The sequence below is a fragment of the Bos javanicus genome, chromosome 9 (genome assembly GCF_032452875.1).
Source record: "Bos javanicus breed banteng chromosome 9, ARS-OSU_banteng_1.0, whole genome shotgun sequence".
NCBI classification, from domain to species: domain Eukaryota; kingdom Metazoa; phylum Chordata; class Mammalia; order Artiodactyla; family Bovidae; genus Bos; species Bos javanicus.
In genome coordinates, this window is record NC_083876.1 from 101,512,992 (window position 1) to 101,529,805 (window position 16,814).

Sequence of the window (16,814 nt, forward strand, 5' to 3'; positions counted from 1 at the left end):
ATGGCTCCTCTGATGGGATTCTCCAGGCAAGAACACTGGAGAGAGTCGCCATGCCCTCCTCCAGGGGAGCGCTCCAGCTCAGGGACTGAAGTCCTGTCTCTTATGTCTCCTGCACGTGTAGGTGGATTCTGTACCACCAGCGCCACCTACTAATTAGCTTTCCCAGCGATATTACTTGCCATCTGCCTCTTTTACAAAAGTATTGGTTCTTGCATTACCAAATCTGTGACTGAGGCTCTGACAAGATGAATGATGATCAGGTGACTTGAAATGACGGATCACACATATAGTCCTTTAAGGTCAACGGTTGTCACAGTGTGACTGTGGGTGTGGGAAGAAGCAGCAGGAGGGAGCCTCCAGGGAACCTTCCTGGGTCAGGAGGGCACAGCGACCCAGTCCTTGCCTGGGGAATCCCACGGACAGAGGAGCCTGGTGGGCTACCATCCATGGGGTCGCAGAGTCAGACACGACAGTGGCTAAGCACACAGCGTGGTTCCAAGAGTTATTCCTAGGGGAGGAACGGGGGAAGGGCAGACAGACCTCTGCACTAGTTTCTGTAACTTTCTGTTGCTCCATAACTATTTCAGAATAAAACACTTTTAAAAAGTGACTTTGAAGTCTACTTGCAATGTTGAAAGAGACTTAAGATTTTAAACTAAAGAAGGCAGTAAATAAGTTTTCTGTCCATGATGGTTATATTCACATTTAAAAGATTTGTAGGAAAAACATTTACGGGAAATACATCAAGATGTAAGCAGTGATAGTGTCCGAGAAATATAAATGACTAATTTTCTTTACTTTCTGGATTTTTTTATACACAAATGTAAAAATGAGCAAGAAGATGCTGGCATCTATAACAGGAAATTTAAATCAATAAAATCATCTTGCTAACTGTCCACGTGGGATTCCTATATTCATCCACTGCTATGTATCCAATTCTGAAATACAACGGAGAATTTATGCAAAATGAACTGTGAGTTTTGAAAAGCAGATAAGATCAAATAACTTGTCGCAAGAAAACAAAAAGATGGAAGCCAATATGAAACAATTTGGATGCCATTTCTGGATGCGAAGAATAAACCTACCATTTGGTGGAAAAGAAAGGCTCAATATTTTTAAAGCTATTAGAATTTTGAAACTCAACGTGCGAGATTCATCTTGTGGACGAGCATGGCATTTCCAATCAGGGCACAGATGGTAAACGTAAGAACGTGCAGTGCAGAGACCAGTACAAATTTCCCAGCCCGGCGGGTGGCCAGGAGTGAATAGAAGTTTTCCAGAGAGGTGGGCTGTTTGGGGGTGGCTGGTATGAACTTACTGGAAACTGGAAAATTAGAAAAAAATTTAAAAGTGAAATTAGAGATGACTGTCTGCTATGAAATATTAGACAAAACGACTTGTGTGATAAATTCATTCCTCTTAATAGCTTTGTAGACATAAATATAAAGGGTTTACAGCTTTTCTTCAATGGTCATGAGCAGTGATCCAAACACAATCACCTGTGGTCACTTCTGTATTTTGTGTGTGTGTTAGATTGTTGCTGTTCAGTCACTCAGTCGTGTCTGACTCTTTGCGGCCCCATGGACTGCAGCGCATCAGGCCTCCCTGTCCATCACCAACTCCCAGAGCTTGCTCACACTCATGCCCATGGAGTCTGTGATGTCATCCAACCGTCTCATCCTCTGTCATTCCCTTCTCCTCCTGCCCCCAATCCTTCCCAGCATCAGGGTGTTTTCCGAGTCAGTTCTTCGAAGCAGGTGGTCAAAGTAATGGAGCTTCAGCTCAGCTTTAGCATCAGTCCTTCCAATGACTATTCAGGATTAATTTATTTTTAGGATTGACTGGTTTGATCTCCTTGCTGTCCAAGGGACTCTCAAGGGTCTTCTCCAACACCAAATTCAAAAGCATCAGTTCTTAGGTGCTCAGCCTTCATTATGGTCTAATTCTCACATCCATGCACAAGTACTGGAAAAACCATAGCTTTGACTACATGGCCCTTGTTGGCAGTGATTGAATTATCAATCCCTAAATCTAGGGAAGATTCTGCATGAGCAGTGTCCCCCATACAAGGCCAATGCACGAAGGTGACACTCAGGGCAATACATGAGAACCACTGCCAACACCCTGGCCCCAGTCATTTCCCCCTAAAGGATCGTCCCAGTATCCTTAGAGAAGACTGCCATCCATCATCAGAGCCTCAGAGTGCAGGCGACCGTCGCCAGGCCCGGCTGTGGTCCCTTATCCTGGAGATTCTTACAAACCAAATCCAAACAGAAAACATTCATGAACTTCAGAATTAAGCTTAAACAATTTCAGTGACAATGTGCTTTCATCAGGTTTCAAAATTTTTGAAAAGGTGAAAGTTTTGGCCAAAACCTCAAAGAAATCAGCTAAATAACCATCCCTCTTCCTTTGTAACCAACTTAGTTGACCTTAAAAATAAGTACAAAACATTCTGCTAAATGTTTTCAAATGCCCCCACCAGCCCACCCACATCACACTACCTACCCTCCACCCCCGAGGGTAGAGTTGTCCAAACTCTGCCCCAAATGACCCCCTCAAAAAGCTAACCGGTGAGCTCCACACGTATGTCAGCTTTTGCCAATATGAGCCAAAAGTCACAGATTTCCAGACAGTCATGAGCACAGATGAAGCATTTCTAGCGAGCCGATGCACTGAATTGATTCACCCAGGATAGCGGCCTTGTCGCCTGAACCCTGCAATCAGCATGGCTGAGGTTTACAAAACACCAAAGACTGACGACCTCAGGTCTGCTGTAGGACCACAGAGGCATCCGGGCGATTACACGTTTCCTCCACTTAGATGGGTTTCCTCGGCCTCAAGGGCTTGCTATCTAATGACCTGCGAGCCTGATCCTGAGAAGCGTCTGTCGCGGAAACACTTCTTGGAGAAATGAGAGATTCTGCGCAGGGTGAAGGCAACATCTTTTTCATTCCCAGTTTAACCCACTCTGCGAATACCGTCCTGTTCCCGGTGGTACCCTCCGCCCTCAAAGCGACCTGAACATGGCATTTACTCAATAAGCATTTGCACAGAAGTAAATGAACACCTTGCAGATGGTTTAAGAAAGGTGTATGGAACGCCCAGAGCATGTCTGTAGAACCAGGCTTGTAGCATGACTGAGCCAACCTGCTGAGATCCAATCTCATTCGTGGCGTAAGACAGGCTGGGAGACTTTCCACATTCTCCACGTTCAAGGAGTATGATTTGCATTATATACAATTTTTAAATTCAAAGAAAGTATATTATAAACACTTGCAGAAGTCTAACCTAGCTTGGGGTTTTGCCAGACTGCTTCAGCCCCATCCAGCAAATCCAGATATCTCGTACTTCAGGATCACACACTTTGTCTACAACAGGCTGAAGTGACGCTGGAGAAAAGCCCTAGACATTTCTGAGGCTCTGGCAGAATATGTCAGAAGTTCACTCTTTACACCAGGAAGGGTGATCTGAAGACTTGTTTAGAAAACCCCTTCAGCTGAGGCTATTATTCTGAGCCGCTGAGTAGAAGTTCTCTCATCTCCTACAAATGAGGATGAGTAAGTGTCTATCTGGGGATTCAGCAGTGATGGACCAGCCACTGCACCTAAGCCCTGAACTAGGGGTCAGGCTGGAGGCCTGGCAGCGGGGGCGGGCGTTCTGTGAGTTCTGTGGTCCTGCTGTGGCACGCCGCCTGCCAGCGAGGTCAGCAGCTTCCGATGATGATGTTCTATCGTCATTAACACACGGACTCACTCACACAAAACTGCTGAATTTAAAACCCTCTCGGCAGGCGGAACTCAAGGCCGCAGGCACTCACGTTTACTCACACGTTTGTCTTTGCTTGAACTGCTTGATACAGACCATGTTTGGAAGGACCAAGAATCATTTAAACAGAATGGCACCCATGGGTGATGGGTATTGTCCTGGGCTCCGGAGCAGGGCCCCTCCCCCGGGGACAGCCCTCCCCTCTGCGTTCCCCTCTGGGCCCCGCCCTGATTCAACCTCCACACGTGTGGCTTGTCTCCCTGTCGATGGACGACATTATTCCTGAGCCAAACACCGGGCACAGCTTTACATGGACTTGGCTAATTTCTGCCAGCGCTTATACACCGAGCTATTTAAGAAAGACACCCACCGATTATCATCTATTTTCGAATGTTTCCAAACTACTCTCCTTTCCCAGGATGATGGCTCTGCAACAGCCATGCAAACCCACTGAGATGTACATCGTCCTCTTGGAATGACCCGGAACTGAGCCCCACCGGACAGTCACAGGCTGAGGTCAGAGCCTGTTGCTGGAAAAGGGCATCTGTGTCCAGGAAGGGGCTCTCACCAGCAGGCTGCCCCGAACTGCACCCCGTCCTCTGTATGTGCATGTATGTGTGTGTGCACGTGTGTGTGTGCACAGGCACACAGAGTGGCTCCAGGGAATGACCTCGGGCAGCTCCTGGAGTGAGAAGCTCTTCGAATGATCATGGAAGTGACTGACACAGCGCCCAAGTTCAGCTGTCACGTTCTTCTTCCCACCAGGTGACATGTTGTTCTCATTATCCCTCAAACTTTTCAAATAATGATTCCCCGGGAAATGATTCAAATAATGATTCCCCGGGAAACAACGACTGCCCTTCCTTAAGCAAGAGCTCTGCGAATTTTCACTGGTTTCTGCACATCTGAACTTCTGACTCAAGCCTCAAGACTGCAATATTCCCCGGTTGCCAGGCCTGCTTTATTAGGCTGCATGTGAGAGGAAGCTTAACCTGTCTCTTCTGTTGTGAAAACCGGATACAAAGAACTCATGACTGGACTGGGAGCTGCTGACTGAACACAAATCCCAGAGGGGTTTCTGGGCCCTCCTCCTCCCAACGTGTGCTGGCTGGACGAGGCGGACAAAGGCTGCAGCGCGTGAGGAGGGACGGGCGTGAGAGGTCAAGAGGACAGGCCTCCCCCGGCCGCGGTCACATACGCACGCTGGCCCACGGGACATAAAATCAAGCACCCAAACCACGGCATGGTCGGGAAGAAATGCAGGCTCGCGGGTTTTGGCTGCTCTTTTAAGATAACAGCCTGACCTTCCCCCCTGGATGAAGCTGAGGGGATGCTCGGACCGCACCGCCAGCACCTCTGTTGAAAGTCTTAAAAATACACAAATTGCATGTATACTCGGGGCCCATCAGATGGAAGGCAGTCATGAGTTTCACAAAGATTTGGTAACTTTAAAGACTTGATTTTGAAGTGAACTTGGTGGTTTTTCGTTCCTCGACCTTTTCGCTGTGTAACTGGACTACTGCCCAAGTGATGACAGAAAACGCCCATCAGCAGACATCGCGAAACGATCCACTTTTTCAGCAATTCGGACTCAAATGCTCTGAAATAGCTTGAGGCAGGAACAGTCCGCCTAAGCACACAAATCTTCTTTCCTCGCAGGCGTGTGGTGGGATCCGTGATGGACAGGTGGGGGGGTCCTTCCCTGCCCTTGTGGTTTCCACGCCTTTCTTTATGAGACGCTCCATCACCTTCAGGACTTGAGCTTTCTCCACTCTGACTGAGGGCAAAGCCTCCTCACGGAGCGAAAGCATCCTCTTAGAGAAAAAGAAAGGGACTGAAGGACGCTGGCCTCTGGATAAGGGGCCACGGAGGGTGAAGGTCACAGAGACGCCGCCTTGAGCTGAATGCGTCTCCCCTCAATGCAGAGACCGAAGCCCTAATCCCAGTGTGACGGTGTTAGGAGCTGGGCCTCTGGGAGGCAACGGGTCAGGAGGGTGGGGCCCCACTGGGATGAACGCCCCCACAAAAGGGGCCCAGAGCCCCTGCCGCCACATGAGGATGCGGGGAGAAGACACCTTCTACCAACTGGGTCCTCACCGCAGAGGACCGGCCAGCATCGTGACCCTGGATGTCCACCTCCAGAGCCTCCAGAAGTACATCTCTGCGGTATTCAAACCGCCCAGTCCGTGGAGTCTAGTAACGGGAGCCTGGATGGACTAGCACAGACGTGAGACTGTGCGCCTGGGGCTCTCGAGGGGCAGCTGTTGCGGACGGCCAATGCAGGAGGAGGGGCCGAGTCCGGAAATCTGGGGGGAAAGGAGGTGATTTCGGGTGTTCTTTCTCTGGTGCTCCAGGAACCATCAGTGCGTCCTCCATCCAGAGCGAGCCTCCCAGGGGTTCCTGGAGCCGTCTGTTCTGTGGGGGTTCCTCCCTCCTCTTCCCCCGTTCCAGGCCTATAGTACGCCAGCAGCGCCGCCCCTCCACAGGGGAGCCCACCTCAGTCCCCAGGCCTCGGTGTCACCTGCCTGGCCTGATGAGGAGGGCTGCTTGAGGAACTCTGCCCTGCTCAGGAGGTGCTAAATTCACCACATGGGCTCCTTCGTGTCATCATGATTGCATTTTCATTTTGCTTGACTTGTGAGTCCCTGAAGGCTTTCCTCTTAATACCCAGCATTATGGGAAAGACCATTCCTATAGCTGCTGAAAAAGTACCTAAGTGATGAACACTTTTCTCATTAAACACTAGTTAATAACTACACTGTAGTCAGTAAACACATCCCACGTCTAAACACACCACTAACAGACTTGGCTGAGCTTCGGTGATGTGTCCGAGTTAAATGACAACCGAGTTCTCCTAAAGGTTACCAGAGGAAATTTGTGCCTGGACAAACGAGCCATATTTTCCAATGGAGTTTCTTCCAATGGAGTCTGATTAGAAAGTAGAAGAGGTGTGGGCATGAGCTGACAGGACATCAGGTCACAGGGGTCCTTCTGGTCACTGGGCTGCAGGATGCAGAGGAGTCACTCAGACTGACCTGTGCTCAGCTCGGACTTCGGATGCCTCCACACCCACCGTCACATCTGGACACAGGCCGTCGGTGAGCACACGGACACACACATGTGCCCTATGGATCTGGGGGTAGGGTTGCTAGGTACCGTCCAGTTCCTGGAACCTAAAGCACGTATTTCAGGAGCTGCCCTGGTGGCTCAGATGGTAAAGAATCCGCCTGCAGTGCATGAGACTCGGGTTCGATCCCTGGGCCGGGAAGATCCCCTGGAGAAGGGCAAGGCTGGCTTATCCACTTCAGTACTCTTGCCTGGGGAATCCCACGGACAGAGGAGCCTGGTGGGCTACAGTCCATGGGGTCGCCAAGAGTTGGACACGACTGAGCGACTAACACACAATTATTGTGCATTTTATTTCTATTATTACGTCAGGTCCACCTCAGATCACCAGGCATTCGATCCCAGAGACTGGGGGCCCTGCACTAGAGTGTCCACCCCTGTGGCTGTGGACGGCCTCTCCTCAGCAGCCCCGAGTGGCCAGCCCTCCTCTCTGCAGACCTGGGGGGCCCGCAGTGGACAGAGGCCTTGGGACACGTGCTTCCTCGCGTCCAAGCCCTCCATGACACGGCCTCTACGACAGAGGCAGTGACTGAGTCATCCAGGAAGAGCCTGCAGCAGAAAACCAGCAGCTGCCAGATGAGGTGGGGAGGGTCGCTTCTAGAAGAGTTCACCCTCTTGCCGGCTGAGCCCTGCCCGAGTCACAGGAGCCTCCTCACACATCAAGACTTCAATACCACAGGGTTTTACTAATACGACCTAGAAGCTGTCCCTCGTGCCACAGGGAGCCGGCTTTACTCCTCCCGGGGGCTCCTGGAGTGAACCCCTGATGTTTAAAAGGGAAAAGGAACACGGGATTTCTAACACAATCTCGCCAAAGCCACACTCCACATCCCACGTGAAAAAACCTTTAAGCAGTGCAGTCGAGCTTCAGAGAAGCTGACTTTATGCTCCCACCAAAGTGATTCCAAGCAATGAATCTGGGTTAACAGCTCGCACGGGGCTCTTATAAAAGCTTAACGATCCTAAGACGCCCCGCTCGTCCTGGGCCGGGACACGAAGGCGGGTTAGAAGGACACTCCGCTTGGCCACCTGCGCGGGTCTTTCCGGCTCCTCTGTGCCTCCAACCTCCAGACAATTTAATTTACAGCCAATTCCAAAGCATTCATCCCAGGGGACGGGTCCACTCTTTAACCTGAAAGACCGCCAAGACGACGAGAAGGAAACTGCCTTTCAAAGTCAAAGTTGCGGATTTTCTCTTTTGCATCACACGTCTGCCTTTTCCCCAGCCTGCCCCGGAAGGCTGGTGTGTGCGCTTTACTCTGGCTCACCTGGCTGGAGCTGGCACTAACCCGGGTGATGTGGGTGGCCATCAGGGTCGTGGTGGTCCCGCCCCACCGCCCATCCAGAGGGGCTCCCCCGTGTGCATGTGCCGCCCGACAACAACTGCTCCCCACGCAGGCCTGGCTGGTCCCCAAGTGTGGCCGGCTCCCCGCTCCCCACCTGTACCGGGATTTTGAGGGGGAAGAGTCAGGCCCAGGGGGTTTAGGCTGGAATCCACGGGGGATGCCCTGAGCCTGTGCATCATTGGCCGGACAGGTGGTGTAACGGCCTGGGGAGATCCAGCTCAGACCAGGGTAGACTCCCACCCCCTGTTCCCCAAATATTCCCAAAGACAGAAAGCTTGGAGACTCGTGCAGCGACTCAGGACTCCAGGCAGGGCCAGTTGGCTCGGGTAATCTCAGGAGACCACGTCAGTGAGCTCTGCGGGCAGGACACTGGGAGGACGGTCATCCCTCTGGGTGTAAAACCACCACATCGCTCTGAGTTACCTCCCGATGAGACACCTGGCACCTAGGGAGGGACGAAGGACGGGAAGGGTTTCATATTGACCCATTCTGGGACTTAGGGCTTCAGAAGCTACATCTGGGACACGTGACGACCTACCGTCAACGTATCATCCACAAGGTGGGAAGGGACCGTTCCTCCAGTCCTGAGCCTGCGTCCTAGGCCCTGGCGTTGCCATCACCATGACTCGGCCACCGCCCTTCTCAGGAGGAGCCGACCACAGCCTCCCGGCTTCCCTGGGGGCTCAGGGGTAGGAGTCCACTGGCCAACGCAGGAGGTGTGGTTACGATCCCTAGGTCAAGAAGATCCCTTGGAGGAGGAAATGCCACCGCAGTATTCTTGCCTGGAGAATCCTGTGGACAGAGGAGCCGGGCGGGCTACCGTCTGTGGGGTCTCAGAGTCAGACATGACTGATCAACTACACATCAGCACCGTTTTGGGAATGTTCCCCCAGGGCGTGTTCACCTTCTGTTTCTGAGCATCTGCAAAGGGACCTGCCCACATGCCGGTGTGTGCAGCCCCTGCTCCCCTCCCCGGCCTGACCCCCCAGGGGTCAGAGATGCTCCCTCCCCTCTGTGGCCTCAACAGCGCCCCTGTGGATGCAGAGCGTGCGTCTCAGGTCCAGCCGGAGGCCCCGTCTCAGGATGATGCAGAAGCAGCAGCCCTCGGTCCCCATGAAGCAGAGCTTGCCAGGTGGGGACCACGGCTCTTGTGCAACACTCTGTCTCCTCTGCCCCAAGGCCTCCCCTGCGTCCTGTCTCCTCAGCTTCGGAGCATCGCCCGGCACTGGCCTGGAGTCTCTTCCAGCCCGTCGGGGCACTTCCAGTCCTCAGGCCTCTGGGCAAGGGGCTCCACCCCCTGAGAGGCCGGAAGGACAGTGCTCCGTCCTCCCCCTGCGCCCACCTGGGCCTGGAGAAGTGCAGTGACGGCTCAAGGTCACACGGCGGCCGCTTGGAGGTCAGGGCCAGCAGCGCACAGGCGGTGATGCCACAGAGGGTAGACTGGATCAGAGGGACTTCCCTCAGGCTGCGCTGACTCACAGACGGTCTTGTGTACACAGCACACGGCAAATGTAAAGTTTGCAGGGACGCACTGGCCCCAAGAGCTGGGAGTATGATGAAAACAGCTATTAGAACAGGGTCAGATGGACTAATGGATGGAGAGATCCATGATGAGCTTCTCAGGCAAGTTAGGAAGGCATTGAAACTTCAGTGGTCCTCTGAGCACTCTTCAGTAAATAGCTACCTCACTCTGATTCTTACACTGGGTTGACTCAGAGCCAAGTCCACTGTGGCAGATCTGATGCTCTTGCTGAAGCAGGACTGGAGAAGTGATGCTCCAGGGACTTGCTGGTGACAGCTCGCGTCCCTGGCCACCGGTCTGCAGACTCGGACAAGACCTCAGTCTGTGTCCTCCACACACGGCCTGAGTATGCGTGATTAATAGAAGCTGCAACCAGAAGATTTGTAGTGGTGACTCAAAAACCAGAGCGAAACACGGTGGCCAAGTTAGACAGAGACAAGCAACACCCGAAGGGGAAATAGGAAATGGAGAAATAGCTTTGGTCCATTGCCCGGTGCTCCAATTTAATGTAAGAAGGGGACAAACTGGAAACAGTGACAGATTTTATTTTTTTGGGCTCCAAAATCACTGTGGATGGTGACTGCAGCCACGAAATTAAAAGACGCCTGCTCCTTGGAAGGAAACCTATGACAAACCTACACAGCATGTTAAAAAGCAGAGACATCACTTTGCCAACAAAGGTCCATCTAGTCAAAGTTATGGTTTTTCCAGTAGTCATGTGTGGATGTGAGAGCTGGACCATAAAGAAGGCTGAGCGCCAAAGAATTGATGCTTTTGAATTGTGCTGCTAGAGAAGACTCTTGAGGGTCCCTTGGACTGCAAGGCGACCAAACCAGTCTATCCTAAAGGACTTCAACCTGGAATATTCATTGAAAGGACTGATGCTGAAGCTGAAGCTCTAATACTTTGGCCACCTGATGGGAAGAGCTGACTCACTGGAAAAGACTGATGCTGGGAAAGACTGGGGGCAGGAGAAGGGAACGACAGAGGAGGAGATAGTTGGATGGCATCAGCAACTCGATGGACATAAATTTGAGCAAACTCAGGGAGGCAGTGAAGGATAGGGAAGCCTGGCATGTTGCAGTCCATGGGGTCACAAAGAGTCAGACAGAACTTAGTGACTGAATGACAAACAACAGACTTGGGCAGATGAACTACGCAGAAATGCTGACATGCTGACGGTACCGGGTCTCCAAGGAAACCATTTCTGACCAGGAGGCTAACTCCAAGCAGAGAGAGGGGCATTTGCAGGTGACTGTAATGTGAGGTATGGGGGTCCCAAAGGGACACGGGGACCAGCTCAGACCACGGAGCACAGAAGGTACACCTCTCTCAGGCAATCTGTGAGCGACTGAAATTCACCAAGCGTCTGCTAAAAACTGGCCCAGGGAAACCTCTTTCCATTGTTTTAATCTAAAAGCCAACTTGTCTGGGCAAAGAGCAGCACAGGGAATTCCTCGAGCTGTGGCGTCCGCGTTGGGGCAGGCTCACTCCAGGAACCCCCGGACGGGGTCTCGTCTCCGGTCTGGGGCTGAGGTCACGGGCCCACCGCCCAGCGTGCCTCCACCTGCGGTCCAGGAACCACACCCACCCACCATGGTCGCTCTCCGTCCCCTGTAACCTCCAAAGCCAACCTGGTTGCAGGCGGCCAATCTCAACTTTCCTGGGTGACAGAAATCCTTGAGAACGTGATGAAATTTTGCCCTCCTCTCCCCAGAAAATCATGCAAAAGCGCACACTTGGGAAACGTGTCTCAGAATGTCCTGAATTCCCAAGACCATCCGAGCATACAAAGGGGTCACGCCATCTGGTCTCAGCTGCCTTCTGTCCGTTGACCCAAGACAGGAAGGTATCTGGACAGGTCTAACTGTTCAACAGGCAGAAATTAATGTCACCAGTGACAAATGCCTTAATCTTTTTTTCTTGCATTTCATCTGCAAAAACAGAAACACACCTACCCCAAACTATAGGACTTACAAAAGCACATGTAATTACCATCACTGTTTAACACTCCCTTGGAAATTCTAGAAAATGCAATAAGCACAGAAACAGAAATAAGCACTACAAATGTAGGTCAAAGGCAGTGTGAGAGTATATTTAGCATACTAAAAGCATAAACCAAAATAAATATATTAGATCCAATAATAGAAGGTTTGGACGCAAAGCAAAACACAAAACTCAATTCCATCCTTAAAACCAAGAATGCAACGGGGAAACCAGGTAACATTCAAAGGAGGAATAAAATATTAAAAATAACAACTCAGTGGTATGCAGAAAAGTAGACCAAAATATTACAGAGACACACAGTGGATTTGGAAGAGAAAGAAATGCTGGGAGCCTGGGTGTGGTTAATACTTTTTAGTATCACGGAGACGTCCTGTTTCAGGATGGGAAGACGGAAGGAAGAGGAGGGAGCAAAGCAGAAAGGATGCAAGTGTGGGAAAGGGCACGCGTGTGTGCAAAGTCGCTTCAGTTCTGTCCCACTCTTTGCGACCCTGTATACTGCAGGCTGCCAGGCTCCTCTGTCCATGGGATTCTCCAGGTAAGAACACTGCAGTGGGTTGCCATGCCCTCCTCCACGGGATCTTCCCAACCCAGGGATCGAACCTTCCTCTCCTGTGTCTTCTGCATTGCAGGAGAATTCTTTACCGCTGAGCCACAGGGGAAGCCCATAAAAGAAACTAAAAGGCAGGGGACAAACCAGGAAAAGCCCTGGAGCCAAAGGAAAAGTTAACGCGTATGTGTGTGCGTGTGTGGGTATGACGTGTGTGTGTGGTGTGTGTCTATGGTGTGCTTGTCTGTGATGTGAGGTGTGTCTGTGTGGTCTATAATTCCTATGTGTGTCTGTGTGATGTATCTGTGGTGTGACCTATGTGTGTGTCTGTGTGTGGGGACTGGCACCCCAAAATTAAAACTGGTCAGTGGAGAGAGAAGATGGTTGACATGTAAGGAAACTAAATATCCAAGAAATTTATTTTTTTCAAGTACCTCACCAGCCGTCACAGAGATACAATTAAACAGATGAGATCTTTTTTTTTTTTTGGTCTATCTAGTCAGCCAAGATGCTGAAAATAAAAATATCCAACGTTTGCCAAACTGTAGTGATCACCTACTGGCAACCGTCGGGGTAAACTAAGATGTAACGCTTGTTCTGGATGCAGCTTGGCACCTTTGACCAAAAGCCTTAATCGTGAAACAAGTGATTTCGTTTTCAAAATTTGGGGGAGAAACCAGAGGAAGATAGATATTTACCTCTAAGGATGCTGTTTCAGCATGAATTGCAGAGAGACAAGGCCTCCCCAGTGGCTCAGTGCTTGAGAACCCAAGTGCAATGCAGGAGCCACGACTTCGATCCCTGGATTTCCTTTGAGAAGGAAATGGCAACTGACTCCAGGATTCTTGGCTGAAGAATCCTGCGGTCAGAGGGGCTTGGTGGGCTACAGTCCATGGGGTCGCACAGAGCTGGACACGACTGAGCGACTTAGCATTTATGCATGCACAATGAGACACATTAGGGGAGAAACGTCTAATTTAAACACCTAATGTTTAAATACAGAGAGACAACAGATCTCTATATGTAGAATAAAATCCATTTATGATGATATTTAATGACATGACTTATAAGGTTCAGTCATTTTAAAGGATACCAAGTTCCATTTCAGAATGATGGCAAGATTATGCAGAGATACACTTCTGAAAGAATTAAAATGTCCCCAGATGTCAAATAGTTAAGCCTGAGTGGTGGGATTTATGAAGATTCTAACTTTCTAGATAGTTTTCTGAATTTCCAGGTAGTGTCTTCCACATATTAGTTAATAAATATTGGTAAAAAGTGTCGCAACTTCTGACACAGGCATGCACAACGACTCATTTTAATTAGGAAGAAACACAGACGTCTCACAGAGCTAAATCAACGGGAACACGGTCAGCGTAAGAGGGCTGTCCTCAGGCAGTGTGATGGCGTGGCCGCAGAGGTGGGCAGTCGGGAGGGCGGAGGGGGGCCCCTCGGTGGGAGTCACAGGAAGGACTCCTCCAGCTCTGCAATAGAGCATCATGGCGAGGGCCTCCCTGACGGGCTGTCCTGGGGGCCTGTCCCCTCGCCTGAGCCCCTGGCCCCCAGGTAGGCTTTTGTGCCTGGGCCGCGGGGTACGGAGCCGGACCTCCCATCCCTCTGGTTGCCCGGTGCCCAAGGAGTGGCAGGGCTGCTCACTAAGGACTCCATGGGTGTCCCCCACACAGAGGATGCAGAGCAGAGCCCCCAGGGCCCCAGAGCCCCTCCAGTCTGGAGGAGGAACAAGGGGAGGGGAGTGCTCTGGGGCTCAGGGCAGAGGCTGTGGGGTGGGCGAGGGCAGGCGGCTTCTGCACGCATGGCCCTCCGCCCAGGGGACAGCGGTGCCCCAGGTGCCTGGGGCTGTCAGGGACCACTAGCAAGTGCCCCCCGTCTCTGGCGGGGGCAATCTCCCTTATCCTCCGTCCACAAAGCTGCCCCAGACACACAAAGTCTGCTCCGGGGACGAGGCCGGCCCTGCAAAGGCCAGCTGCAAGTCACCGGCTACTGGCCATACACGCCCTGGAGACGCCGCCCCAACCCTGGCCCGTGCCTTGGAGCTTCATGCTCTGTGTGCATGGATGCAGAGCATCGCCCCGTGATCCGCTGCAGGGGAGATGGCAAGGCGTGCAGCGGGCACCTGGCCTTCTCGGGGTCGAGGCCAGCCTGCCGGGTGCACGGCCCCTAGCGCTGGGGGTGGGTAGCTCCTCACCCAGACGGTGCAGCAGCAGACGCCTGCCAGGGAGGCAGCAGGTGCCTCTGAGCGCCCGCGCCGGGAGCACCACCGAGGGCCAGGTGTTTACAGAGTGAGCGCGTCCCATGAAGCTCACATGGGTTTGCTGTATTGACTGTCCTGGTGGAAGTTCTTCCTGAGATTCCCCTGGTCATGACCATAAACACTCAAGTTCTTGGAGAGTCGCAGAGGGAGGGAGACCGACCCAGAATCAATAAGCTGGGCAGGGAAGTGGTCTGGGATTTTGCCAACTTGGAAATAAAATTTAAGATATCTTAAAAATTTTAATGAAGAGTTCAAAGGCAAATGATTTTCAGTTCCATTAAACTCAAAGAAAATAATTTCTATTCAGTCTGATCGATGCAGTTAGGCAACATCACAGGTAATAACGCATCTCACGATCACACAGGTAACACGCAGACTCCCCACGCTCTCCAGGTGTCCCGACACAGCAACCCCCAGGGGCCCGCAAGAGTATTTCAAATATAACTACATAAGCATGATGGAAAAATGGAGACAAGTACCATACAAATAACTCCAGGAAAACCACATAAATTCAGCAAACAGCTTGAAAAGCTGGACTTTCTAAAGTAATAAAATATCCAAGTCATGGCCTCTATAAAAATAAAGCTATTACTTTAAAACGTGGGTCTGTGCGTGCTCAGTCACTCAGTCATGTGCAACTTTTTGCCACCCCATAGACTGTAGCCTGCCAGGCTCCTCTGTCCGTGGGATTCTCCAGGCAAAAATACTGGAGTGGGTTGCCATTTCTTACTCCAGGGGATCTTCTTCCAAGGATTGAACCCGCGTCTCCTCTGTCTCCTGCATTGAAGGCAGATTCTTTACCCGCTGAGCCATCGGGGAAGCCCCATTTTAAAATATAACAATCTTATTCAGATGATCAGAAAGACTTCCGAAGTGATCCTATATATATTTTTTTAACAACAGACAAGAATGATTTTAACCTAACAAACCAAGATGGAGCAAACACTTAAAACACCGATGGTTTCTGTACCAGTGTTGCTCACTCCCCAGCAAGCAGAGGTGCTGCTGTAGCCGAGACCGTGACCGTGAATCACGGGCTGTGCACACGGCTTCTGCTTCCACAAGCTGCCCGTCAGTAAAGGCTGCACAACTTCTCAAACCACGCTGGAGGGAAGATTTTTTTAATAAATTAAAGAGTGAAGTTAAAATCTGAAGACTTACAATGACTTCTGTGAATTTTTCCACTTTGCATCAAAAAGTCTGAAGCGTGACTCCAGGTTAGTGCCTGGTGGGGGCTGGAGAAGCAGGTGCGGACCCTCCCAAACGCTCGGAGAAGAGCCGTCTCCAGCACTGGCTTCAGCATGGAGTCCAGCACGAAGAGGCACCTTATTTGCCAAATGGAAGCACTTCAGAGCAGCAAGTGTTTCCTGTTTAATTTATGTGAGGAGTGGAGCTTTTCGGAGAAGAAAGCCAATTTCTGTTTTTATGCACTTACTGGCCAATGAGTTTGGTGTTAGCTTTTTGCTTATTCTCTCTACCTCTGGAAATATGTCAGCATGTAACTTCTTTTTAGGCTTTTTTTTTTTTTTTTTGGTTACTAAACCATTTATCTAAAGAGAGATAAGAGCTCAGAATAACACCCATCCCCTGGATGAACCAAAAAAAAAAAAAAAAAATCTGATGGTTTGTTGTTCTCTTTATCAATAAGGATCACCATCTCTTTTTAAAATAGAAATCCCTCCATCGACTGACTTGGAAGAATGAACTTTTCAATTTGGCAAAACTAATACAATTATGTAAAGTTTAAAAATAAAATAAAATTAAAAAAAAAAAAAAAACTTTTCAGGCAAAAGGGACCACATCAGGGCATCAGTCATTTTAGATGAAGACATGATCCTCAAGCCGAGAGGGAGACGACGAGAAGTCACAAAGCTGACAAGGCAGGGCAGGAAGCCAGGGTCCCGACCCCAGCATCCACCCAGTGCTCCTTCTACGAGGAAGCTAGTGCCCTGGCCCTTCATTCCCGCCGCAACACACAGACCCTGCACGAAAGGAGTTCATACTTGGAAATCTTGGGATATAAGACACTCCTGAAACAGTGGGTCTGAAAGGCACACCTTAGGAGAGGGAGGCCGCCCACAAGCACAGAACCCCGACGATGCTGGGGGGTGGGCGCCCGCCTGGGTCCAGGCCAGTAGCCTGAGCCGCGTGACCCGGGCAAGCACCCTGGCCGTCCTGCACCTTAATTTTCTGCAGAGCGGTGACCAGGACCGCAACACTGAAGGC

General features: G+C 50.9%; 1 protein-coding gene across 5 annotated transcripts in view; it reads right to left on the minus strand.

The window, feature by feature from the left end:
* RPS6KA2 (ribosomal protein S6 kinase A2) overlaps positions 1-16,814 on the minus strand; it is a 334,507-nt gene that overhangs the window by 100,759 nt on the left and 216,934 nt on the right. The window lies entirely within an intron of this gene.